Source organism: Bactrocera dorsalis, chromosome 3, assembly GCF_023373825.1.
Source record: "Bactrocera dorsalis isolate Fly_Bdor chromosome 3, ASM2337382v1, whole genome shotgun sequence".
NCBI lineage: Eukaryota > Metazoa > Arthropoda > Insecta > Diptera > Tephritidae > Bactrocera > Bactrocera dorsalis.
In genome coordinates, this window is record NC_064305.1 from 37,556,750 (window position 1) to 37,568,904 (window position 12,155).

A 12,155-nucleotide genomic window follows, 5' to 3' on the forward strand; every position below is an offset into this window, starting at 1 on the left:
GGATTCTTAAAGAAATTATTTTTTGAATTTGCAATATCTATATAGTAGTAAAAAGTAGTTTAAATTAGCTCACTCAACACTATTTTGCCATGCTCAGTAGCGATACCGGCATAGTATTTAAAAAAATAAATGATTGTTCGAAATATATTCCGTTTGAAGTTATTCAAATCGATAATAACTTGTTTGGCCCAATTAAAAATACAACTCAAATTCCTTAACACTTAATAGCGGCTCATTATTAGCCAAATTACATTTATTTATTTTTTAAAGTTTAAATATCAATATTAGCCAAATTACATTTATTTGTTTTTTAAAGTTTAAATATCAACTTCCACACCATTCATAATCGACCATAATTCACTAGATGTAAAGACGAATTGTAATTCGCGTAGATGCAAATGTTTCTTTTCAAATTGCTGTTTAGTCACCAACGCTGTCAACTTTCATTTGATGAGTGTTGTTTATTATTTTCGTAGTTCATCCCGATGTTCTATCGGTTTTGGTGGAGCTGGTTCCCCCCACTCCCCAATTCGGCATCATAATATTGCGCAGCACGATATGGTCATAATTCTCATGGTACTTGCTCTTCCATTGATTGTACACCAAAATTCTTCAACCACGGTATGTTGGAGGGAACGACATCGGTAATACATTCGTGAACTTGGCTTCCAATAAGAAGGTAGGATCACAACACATGTCTTAATGACGTATCCCCACCATTTTTCATCTTTGCGCATAACAGGATGAAACCAGTCAATTAATTCGCTCAACTGGTAACGCTATGGTCTGCAAGGTGGGTGTTTAGCTATTAGAAAGTATGTAAATTCAATTTTGCTCAAAACCTACCCAACAGCCTGATAAACCTGACCAGCAGTACCGGGATTCTAAGCGCAATTTACAATAGGTTATGCAACATCCGAATGTGCTCACCGTAGTATTTGCTCTTCAAAAAGTTGCTTCCACCCTCAAGCACAAAGCTCATTGGTTTGGGACTAGCGTTCTACACCAGCTCCTTTGCTGATTCTATAAAGAATTTAAAAAATACATGGTAAATCTTTTGATATAAAGTTTAATTTTAGCTTACCTAGCAATGCGATCTCTTACACGAGAACGCCATTTAATTTGATAACTACATTTGAGTATCTCTTAAATCATAAAATTGTAACAGCACCAGACCCATTACGCAGCAATATTAACGTGGCCATGTTTGGTTATTTCGTACTTTTATTGGAATAAAATCGCAGCCGATCTGATGTTTATCGTCCCATGAAAATTGTAAACACTTTTTATAGATTAAAATAACTAAATAAACCATCGCAAAGGATTTAACCATGAAATAAACTAAAACAAATTGTCTTTGCAAAAACCTTCGTTGCGATGGCAAAAATGTAAATATGGCGGTGAATGAGCATAATCTAGACCCCACTATTCCGCATGGTTGCTTATTTGTTCGTAACATTTTTCTGTGGTGAACATTTATTGACTTACCACAGTTAAAAAGAGGCATAAATAAAAAACTTAATTTTTCATGTATTTGCTCATATTGTTCTCATCTTTAAGAATATATATTAAAATAAAACGATTTTCTTTTGAAAATATATTAAACTTTTACATATAACCAATATTTTTGGGACAACTTTTCCATAAATTTTAAGAAAATAACACAATGCAACCATTTTCCGGTTAAAAGTCGGCCATCTTGGATTCAAATAGAAACTCAACCCCGGACTACACTTGGCGTTTCTACAGTGGCACCTCTCAGCTGTGCCTTTGTTTACATAACATCAGCTGATAGTGACTTTACTCCTCCTCTACGTTGGTTGGAAGTATTAAAAAAAATGAGATAGCTTTGCCAGTCTTCAAGTTCTACTCAGATATAAAGGGCCTGGAAATCTTAAATTCTTAACAGAAACTTTAAACTTTTGGCTGAATTACACTAATTGTAGTACTTGGGCTTTTTTAAGATTTTATGGTATCCTTAATATGAAGTATTAAGGCGATATATACCATTTGAATTAAAAAAAAATCGATTTTCATACTTTTGCAACCAGTTGCTACAGATTTTAATAGTTTTGTTCACTTAACGGTTGTACGTATCACCTAAAACTAAACGAGATAGATACAGGGTTATGTAAATATAAATGATCAGGATAACGGGAAAAGTTGAAATTCGGTTTACTGTCTATAAATATATTAAAATATATGATGAAACTTGGTATTCGGGATCCTTAGTATAAAACGGGCGTAATCGAACCACTGCCACCCCACAAAACACCATTAGCCGAAAACCTATAAAGATATAAAAGCTGTAATTTGGTACAGTAATGTACATATCTCCTAAAACACTTAAGCTAAAACAACCAAATTTGGTGGGTACAAATCCTGGAAGGACTTCTCCCAACAGTTTGAAAATAGCTGAAATCTGAGGATAAACCGCTCACTTCCTACATAACGGTACTATTAAAAACTACTAAAAGCGCCGTAAATCAGTAACTAAATACGTCGGCGACAGTAAATTTTAGCAATAAGATGGTAGGATAAAGCTTTTGTTGGAGTCGGTGTTGTGAGAACTAAATATCTTATAGAATTTAGTCCACACAAAGGCCCACCCTATTGTTCACAAGCATATATACGCAGCGGTAAAACCACGCCACGAAGATGGAGAAACCAGACATGCAGATAAAAGGACAACAAGAATGCATACGCAGCGGTAAAAACACGCCACGCAAACCAGACAAGCAGACGAAACAACAGCAAGCATGCATACGCAGCGGTAAAATCACGCCACCGCCAGCAACACACGCCATCCTAGCAACACACGCCATCCCAACGCAACATGTTGCGAATGTGCTAGCACGCAACACAGGCTTGGTGGGTAGTTAGATGGCGGATGATCAGTCAGTCAGCACGGGACTGTGACAGCGTACGCAAGTCCGGGCATCAGACTATGCAGTGAGTTTATCCTCTGGCTAGTCTTGGTATCCTGACTTGTGAACGCCGTATGTTAAGGGTGAGCTCGGTAGTGAGTTTATCCTCTGACCGACTCAACCGTTAACATCGCGGTCGCTAAGACAGTCATCCGTGATCCGGGATCTTTAAAGCGTGTGATTTAAGTCGTCAAGTGAGTGACACCTACGCGAGCGTCGGCAGAAGTAGCCGAGCGTAGTCAGCAGAAGCAGCAGCGTGTGATTTAAGTCGTCAAGTGAGTGACACCTACGCGAGCGTCGGCAGAAGTAGCCGAGCGTAGTCAGCAGAAGCAGCAGCGTGTGATTTAAGTCGTCAAGTGAGTGACACCTACGCGAGCGTCGGCAGAAGTAGCCGAGCGTAGTCGGCAGAAGCAGCAGTGCGTGATTTAAGTCGTCTAGCACCCAGGAGCGCAGCAGAGAGGGGAAACGGTATTGCCCTAACGGGGTACATCGAACCGTTACCCTAACAGCGCCGTCCTCGGGCGACGACTGTACAACGTAGGAGACGTGGATTAATATATTATATTAGGTATTAATATAAGATTGAAGAAATAAAGAACGATTCGCAGAAGAGCCCCAACATTTACAAATTTATTGTAACGAACCCTGGACACGGCGAGTATACCTCAGCAATTATACTTGTAAGAAGCAGGGGCAGCAAAAAGCTTCGTTACAGTGTGAAAATTAGAGGATGGGCGTGGCACTGCCCACTTTATGGTGAAATCCCACATTTTCCTTTTACATTCTTTTGTTACATTCACATTCGGACAACAATCATGCCTACTTCCCATATAGCACAATTTTAAATTCCATTTGCTTCGCTCAGTACACAGAAAACTATCAACACAAATCAAGAAGCAATTAATATAATGGGATTAAACTTTCCCACCGTATGGCCAAAAATAGTATATAATTGAAATGAAAGGAAAATCCTTCCCTTATAATGGTTTTTTAGCGTGTCTTACTCATAACAATATATCATTATCTAAAGTAGATAAATTTGACCGAAAACTTGGTCTAGCCCCTACATAGTTAATATTAGGATTTTTGAACATCCGGCAGACTTCACTATATATGATTGATTTTACACCTTAAAGTATTTTCCTAGCTTTGATTTTTTTAGTATAAAATATTCGGTTGCACCTGAACTTAGCCAATCTTAGTTGTTTTTTTTTTTTAATGTACATTTATTTAAGAATACACACAGAAAATTTCATATCATTCTAGTGAATATCGAAGTTACACCCAAATATGGAAAAGCGTTTCAGAGTGCATGGAAGCATTACTTCCAAATTTTAAAGCGGTTTTTTTTAAAATAGTGTGTTCAACGTCGGTGACCAACATTAATCAAAAACGTCTAAACCGATTAACCTCAAACTTTAACACGAGCACGATAAATAATTTTTTTATAAACCATTTGATGCCGCAATTTGAAACCGAAAATTGTTTGTTTTTTGAGACATCGCAATTTTGTCAAAAAATTATATTTTGCTTATACTTTTGATTTGCTGTGCTAAAGTAATGTTAAATACTTTACCGAAAACATAAAATCAAAAATTAGCTTTGGTCCGACTAATCTCATGTTGCTTGAAAAGGATAAACTACAGTTCTATAGTATGGGTCTATTCTGATTTCTGAACAGTTCTTAAAAGCTACAATCGCAAATGAAATATTTTTGTAAATTTTTACATAAACAGATATCACGTTAGAAATATTTATGTGCATTAGCACCAGCATACGAATGTATGTATGTAGTCTTAAGCATAGATATTTTTTACGAATACCCATTTCTATCAACACTCTAATTAATGTTCATTTCAAGAATATTGATTACTTTATTTAATATTTAATGTATGCAATACAAATTTTGTACTGGCTATGTTAAGGATCACAAATGATCCTAAAGTAATTCTATATATTTGGTTGTCAAAAAAGTCTTGCGGTATTTTTATTGATTTTTTTTTTATTGAAATTGAAATGAAGTTTTGATGACTCATGCCCAGCTCTTGACCGATGCTACGGCTGCTACTATGCCTGTCTCTTCCGACCAATTCAGCAATTTTATCGCAATTTTCGACGTCAGGCCTTCCGGAGCGTGGCGCATCTTCGACCACCTCTATACCAGAACGAAAACGTTGAAACCATCGTTGTGCGGTGGAAATGGAAACTGTATCGGGTCCAGAAACTGCACAAATTTTATTGGCTGCTTGAGATGCATTTTTGCCTTTATCGTAGTAGTACTGTAAAATATGCCATATTTTCTCTGTATTTTGCTCTATGTTCGCGACGCTATAACTCACGAACGACTTAAAAGAAACGACAATCAATCAAATACGCGCGTGCTTTCCAAAAAGGTACAGCATAACCCGATGCGACGAATAGAACTAGAACTACGCGCTTTCAGCGCCAACTAGCGAAAATACCGTAAGACTTTTTTGACAACCTAATATAAACCAAGTAAGGAAGGGCTAATTTTGGGTGTCACCGAACATTTTATACTCTCGCATGATACATACATACGTCATTACATATTTTTTTATTTTGCTGTAAAATTAATAAAATTAGTAGTTCCTGAGATATGGTTTTTGGTCCATAAGTGGGCGACGCCACGCCCATTTTCAGTTTTTAAAAAAGGCCAGAGTGCAGCTTCTTTCTGCCATTGCTTCCGTAAAATTTAGTGTTTCTGACATTTTTTGTTAGTCGGTTAACGCACTTTTAGTGATTTTCAACATAACATTTGTATGGGAGGTGGGCGTGGTTATTATCCGATTTCTTCCATTTTTGAACTGTATATGGAAATGCCTGAAGGACACGGCTCTATAGAGTTTGGTTGACATAGCTATAGTAGTTTCCGAGATGTGTACAAAAAACTTAGTAGGGGGCGGGGCCACGCCTACTTTTCCAAAAACATTACTTCCAAATATGCTCCTCCCTAATGCGATCCTTTGTGCCAAATTTCACTTTAATATCTTTATTTATAGCTTAGTTATGACACTTTATAGGTTTTCGGTCTTCGCCATTTTGTGGGCGTGGCAGTGGGCCGATTTTGCTCATCTTCGAACGTAGCCTTCTTATGGGGCCAAGAAATACTCAAGTTACAGCTTGCACGGACGGATGGACAGACAGACAGACATCCGGATTTCAACTCTACTCGCCACCGTGATCACTTTGGTATATATATGTAACCCTATATCTCACTCTTTTAGTTTTAGGACTTACAAACAACCGTTATGTGAACAAAACTATAATACTCTCCTTAGCAACTTTGTTGCGAGAGTATAAAAATGAATCGCAAAATGTCTTGGTAAGCGCATAACTCAAAAACGCCTGGACTAATTTTGCCAATTCTTTTTATACTCTCGCAACAAAGATTCTAAGGAGAGTACGAGTATAATAGTTTTTTTCACATAACGGTTGTTTGTAAGTCCTAAAACTAAAAGAGTCAGATATATGGTTATTATCACTCCAGTGGTCGTGCCCCTATTTGTGCCGTTAGTAGTCGCGCGTACTAAATGTGTAGAACATTTTAGACATAAAGGTTTGAAACGAAATATTCGTAAATAAAAAATATATTTTAATAATAATAAGTAACAGTTTATTATAAAACCAAATCAACCAAAAAATATTCATTTTAAACATATTAGGAACTTAAAATCAGACTTCTTGCGAATAACTAAAAAATAACGTAAAATTTTGACTTCCAATCCAAAATGACTAATTTTTTATTCGCTTATATCTAACAACTCCGATTCTTCATTTTAAGTGCAGTCTGGACAAAGAGGAAACTGATGATCAGGACAAATCCATTTTTGACAAGTGTAGCATTGCTTTCTTGTCGACTTTTGTCGCGCTTTGCCACAAAAGAAACATTTTCCGACTCGACCGGTATTTGGGGGTTTAACTGGACCGGGATTCATTGCCGGTGGATCATTTAGGCCCAAAAGAATTATAGCTTTCATTTTTATAGATTTTGTAACACTTCCAGTATCTATTCTCCGCTTTATGCAAGGAGCCACGAGCTCGAAACCAATTTCATGTAAATAATTTTTTTCGTGGCTTGTTACTGTAGCCATGGTTTATTTCATGTATAACATAACCGTTTATGGCACTTATATTCATCAAATCGAAGAATACAGTAAGAGGCCAGCGTTTAGAATTTCTGGAGACATCGTAAGAACCGCACATCTTGTCCACAATATCCACGCCATATTTGGTATTATTATAAAATGTAATCATTTCTGGCTTACGTTTATCTCCTGTGTGCGAGTCGATATTGCCGTCATAGTGCATAGAAGAATAAATTAGCACTACCTTATTTTTTTTTTGGAACATATGACACCTTCTTTTTGAAAGCCAAATACTGAATCGTTTTCTTTTCTATCTTTGATATTTTTAAAACTTTGTGGAATTTGCGGCTTATTTTTTTTACAGTGCCAACAACAGTGATCTTTTTACTCACAAGCTCTTTGCAATGATCTATGTATATTCGTGAACCAATTGGCCATAGTAACAGTGCGTCCCGAATGTTTTACGGTCCTATTTTTCTTCTTCTTTACTGGCGTAGACACCGCTTACGCGATTATAGCCGAGTCAACAATAGCGCGCCAGTCGTTTCTTCTTTTCGCTACGTGGCGCCAATTGGATATTCCAAGCGAGGCCAGGTCCTTCTCCACTTGGTCCTTCCAACGGAGTGGAGGTCTTCCTCTTCCTCTGCTTCCCGCGGCGGGTACTGCGTCGAATACTTTCAGAGCTGGAGTGTTTTCATCCATTCGGACAACATGACCTAGCCAGAGTAGACGCTGTCTTTTAATTCGCTGAACTATGTCAATGTCGTCGTATATCTCGTACAGCTCATCGTTCCATCGAATGCGATATTCGTCGTGGCCAACGCGCAAAGGACCATAAATCTTTCGCAGAACTTTTCTCTCGAAAACTCGCAACGTCGACTGATCGGTTGTTGTCATCGTATAAGCCTCTGCACCATATAGCAGGACGGGAATTATGAGCGACTTATAGAGTTTGGTTTTTGTTCGTCGAGAGAGGACTCTACTTTTCAATTGCCTACTCATTCCGAAGTAGTACCTGTTGGCAAGAGTAATCCTGCGTTGGATTTCCAGGCTGACATTGTTGGTGGTGTTTACGCTGGTTCCAAGATAGACGAAATTATCTACAACTTCAAAGTTATGACTGTCAACAGTGACGTGAGAGCCAAGTCGTCGAGTGCGACGACTGTTTGTTTGATGACAGGAGATATTTCGTCTTGCCCTCGTTCACTGCCAGACCCATTTGCGTTGCTTCCTTGTTCAGTCTGGAGAAAGCAGAACTAACGGCGCGGGTGTTCAGACCGATGATATCGTGTTGCTCAACGCCAGTTTACACAGCCGTATTAGTTTTGCGGGGATACCAAATTCAGACATCGCGGCATAAAAGCAGCTCCTTTTCGTGCAGCAGCTTTGAAATCGACGAATAGGTGGTGAGTGTCGATTCTCCTTTCACGGGTCTTTTCCAAGATTTGGCGCATGGTGAATATCTGGTCAGTTGTTGATTTACCAGGTCTGAAGCCACACTGATAAGGTCCAATCAATTTGTTGACGGTGGGCTTTAATCGTTCACACAATATGCTCGATAGAACCTTGTCCGCGATGTTGAGGAGGCTTATACCACGGTAGTTGGCGCAGATTGTGGGTTTACGGTCCTATTAGACTGTTCATATGGACCTGGCGGCTGGGCACCTGCATATATTTCCAAATGGTAAGAGTACGGTACTTTAGCGTCAGCTAACAAATAGATTTTTATACCATACTTGACAGGTTTGTTTGGGATATATTGCCTGAAACTGCAACGTCCACGAATAGATATAAGCTGTTCATCTAAAGTCAGGTATTCACCAGGTATAAGTTGTTTCTGAAAGTTGGCAACAAGTTTCTCGAAAATTTCTCTCACAGGAGCCAGCTTATCATGCTCTTGACGTATTCTTCGGTCTCTTATATCGTCGAAGCTGATTGCTCTTAGCAGGAATCTAAAGCTGTTTTGCGACATGCAAAGATAAATTAATTCAGTGCCTGTACCTCACTTTACGTTCAAAAACTCTTTCAAATTCAGTCTTCCAGATTTCTGACAACCCATCACAAACAGCATACCAAGAAATGCTCTCATTTCCAAAATATCTGTTAGTTTAGTATCTCTATCTCTGGAAAATTTAGATTTTACTTGTGTATATACATTGATGTTAGTGGAGTTTACTATGATTTCCATGACGGAGTGGTCAAAATACATTTCAAAACATTCTAGCTCAGTCTTGGCATTTTTTGCTGCGTCTTAGGCCCTGCATGTTCTCTAAGAATGTTACAAGCCCGAGTTCTTGTGACTGGGTAAGGATTTTTCCTCCACTTAGTACCATTTTTAGATGTGAAATATAGATTTCCGAGGGAACTTAGTGGTATATCATCATCGGATTCTACAGTATATCGGATTGCTGAGTGACTTGTTCAACATTTTCTAAGCCAGACTCGCTGTTACCTGCTTCCTGTTCTGTGTCCGTACTATGTGGAGATTCTTCCAAGCAGTCTTCGTCTAACAAATCATCTTCATAATCACTCTTCACTAAATTTTCATCATCAGTGTCTTCTTCTTCCAGCCATCTACAAATTCTTTCTTCTTCACTGCGTGAAGCCATTTTTCTGAAAAAAAAAATCCCCGCTCTAGTTACTGCTAACATTCTAATTATCTGTATATGTATATGATAAGAACTTCAATAAACAACAAATAAACATATTCCGCCGCTCGCAAAAAAAATGTCACGCCAGTGGTCGCGCGTACTACAATAGTAGAACTTTTCTTTTGGCTTCAAAAATCTCTAACACTCGCTAGCATCGGTCGCCGAAAACACACTGAATGTGTTTGTTGTTTACTAATAGAGGACTAATGAGACTGTCCGTGTAACGTAAATGACGGATAATGAAATCTCGATTATCACTTTATCATGCGAGAGTATAAAATGTTCAGTGACACCCGAACTTAGCCCTTCCTTACTTGTTTTAAAATGTTCGTTGAGGCTCAAGGATGGTTTTTACGGCAAGAAAAATTCGAATAATTATCGGAAAACCCCTGAAAGCAGCCCTTTTCTTTTTCCCATACAAACGAATGAATGTTTGTTTATTAGTAACGCGAAGGGAACGACTGAACCAATCTTGATGAAATTTTCAGGGAATGTTCTGTGTGGTTCGGGAAAGGTTTAGAAATAAAAAAAAGGTATGCTTTTCGTGAGGAAAAGTCGGAAAATTGGAATATTCCAAAAAGTTAATTTTTTCCATACAAATTTTTTTTTCACTTTTTTATACTCTCGCAACAAAGTTGCTAAAGAGAGATTATAGTTTTGTTCACATAACGGTTGTTTGTAAGTCCTAAAACTAAAAGAGTCAGATATAGGGTTATACATATATACCAAAGTGATCAGGGTGACGAGTAGAGGTGAATCCGTCCGTCCGTCTGTCCGTCCGTCTGTGCAAGCTGTAACTTGAGTAAAAATTGAGATATCATGATGAAACTTGGTACACGTATTTCTTGGCTCCATAGGAAGGTCAAGTTCGAAGATGGGCAAAATCGGTCTACTGCTACGCCCACAAAATGGCGGAAACCGAAAACTTATAAAGTGTCATAACTAAGCCATAAATGAAGATATTAAAGTGAAATTTGTCACAAAGGATCGCATTAGGGAGGAGCATATTGGGAAGTAATTTTTTTGGAAAAGTAGGCGTGGCCCCGCCCCCTACTTAGTTTTTTGTATATATCTCGGAAACTACTATAGCTATGTAAACCAAACTCTATAGAGCCGTTTCCTTCCATTTCCATATACAGTTCAAAAATGGAAGAAATCGGATAATAACCACGCCCACCTCCCATACAAAGGTTATGTTGAAAATCACTAAAAGTGCGTTAACCGACTAACAAAAAACGTCAGAAACACAAAATTTTACGAAAAAAAATGGCAGAAGGAAACTGCATCCAGACTTTTTTTTAAAATTAAAAATGGGCGTGGCGTCGCCCACTTATGGACCAAAAACCATAACTCAGGAACTACTCGACCGATTTCAATGACATTCGGTATATAATATTTTTTTAACACCCTGATGACATATACTAAATATGGGCGAAATCGGTTCTCAACCACGCCTTCTTCCAATATAACGCTATTTTGAATTCCATCTGATGCCTTCTCTGTATAATATATACATTAGAAACCAATGATCATAGCGGAATAAAACTTTACTCAAATACGGTATGTGAGCTGAGGTATCCCTTGTGGCAAAATTGTTGTGATCGGACTATAACTTTTCAAGGTCCCTGATATCGAACACGAAGAACTCAGTGCCGACCTAACCTAACCTAATTTTTCACCGAAAATATCGGTAAATCTCTCAGAATTTAATTCTAATTAATTTTACAGCAAAATAAAAAAATATGTAAGTGAAGGATAATGAAATCTCGATTATCACTTTATCGTGCGAGAGTATAAAATGTTCGGTGACACCCGAACTTAGCCCTTCCTTACTTGTTTGTTTTGTTTTCCAAATTTTTGAATCATTCAAATTTGTCGTTTGCTTCAAAAGTTTTTGAAAATTATTTAGTGAAAATGTTATGTGTGTTGCACACAAAGTGATCAATTACAGATTGAAATTTGTTACGATGCCACGAAGAGGACGCGTTAATATCGGTCGGCGTTCTTTTTAGCATCAACATACAAATTATTCAAAATGCCACTTTTATTTTTATTGATTTTTATTACGAGTGGAGCGCGTCCAGCTCGAAGAACACCAAACATTAAACTGAGACTTATTCTAATTATCAACTACCCTCAAGCTATCTGTTGCTGTTGCTGCCGCCGCTGCTGCGTAGCAGTTGTGGTAATGCGAGATGGTATCTGCAGGCGAGTTAATATCGTTTACACGATATGAGTTCAAGAATTTAAACAATTTTATTTATACGCCGAAATGCGTGCCTTTATTGATATTCTTAAGAACTAAATTTTAATATAAGATCTTACAGCTATTTATACTAATGAAATGCGGCTGCTGTTATCTGCATGCGACTTCTTTGTTGTAATTCGATATCTGCTATCTTGCTATTACTTGAGATGCGGAGTTGGTTATCGCAGTGGATTATTCCATTGCCAGATGTTTGTTGTTTACA

At 37.9% G+C, this 12,155-nt stretch overlaps 1 long non-coding RNA gene across 1 annotated transcript; it reads right to left on the reverse strand.

Annotated features, from left to right (window-relative positions):
• Positions 1 to 219: 219 nt before the first annotated feature.
• On the reverse strand, positions 220 to 1,124 carry LOC125777403 (uncharacterized). The gene is made up of 3 exons (XR_007422282.1): positions 1,085 to 1,124; positions 847 to 1,023; positions 220 to 786 (listed from the first exon to the last, which is right to left on the reverse strand). It is a non-coding gene; the product is annotated as an uncharacterized LOC125777403 (long non-coding RNA).
• Between the last annotated feature and the right edge of the window lie 11,031 nt (positions 1,125 to 12,155).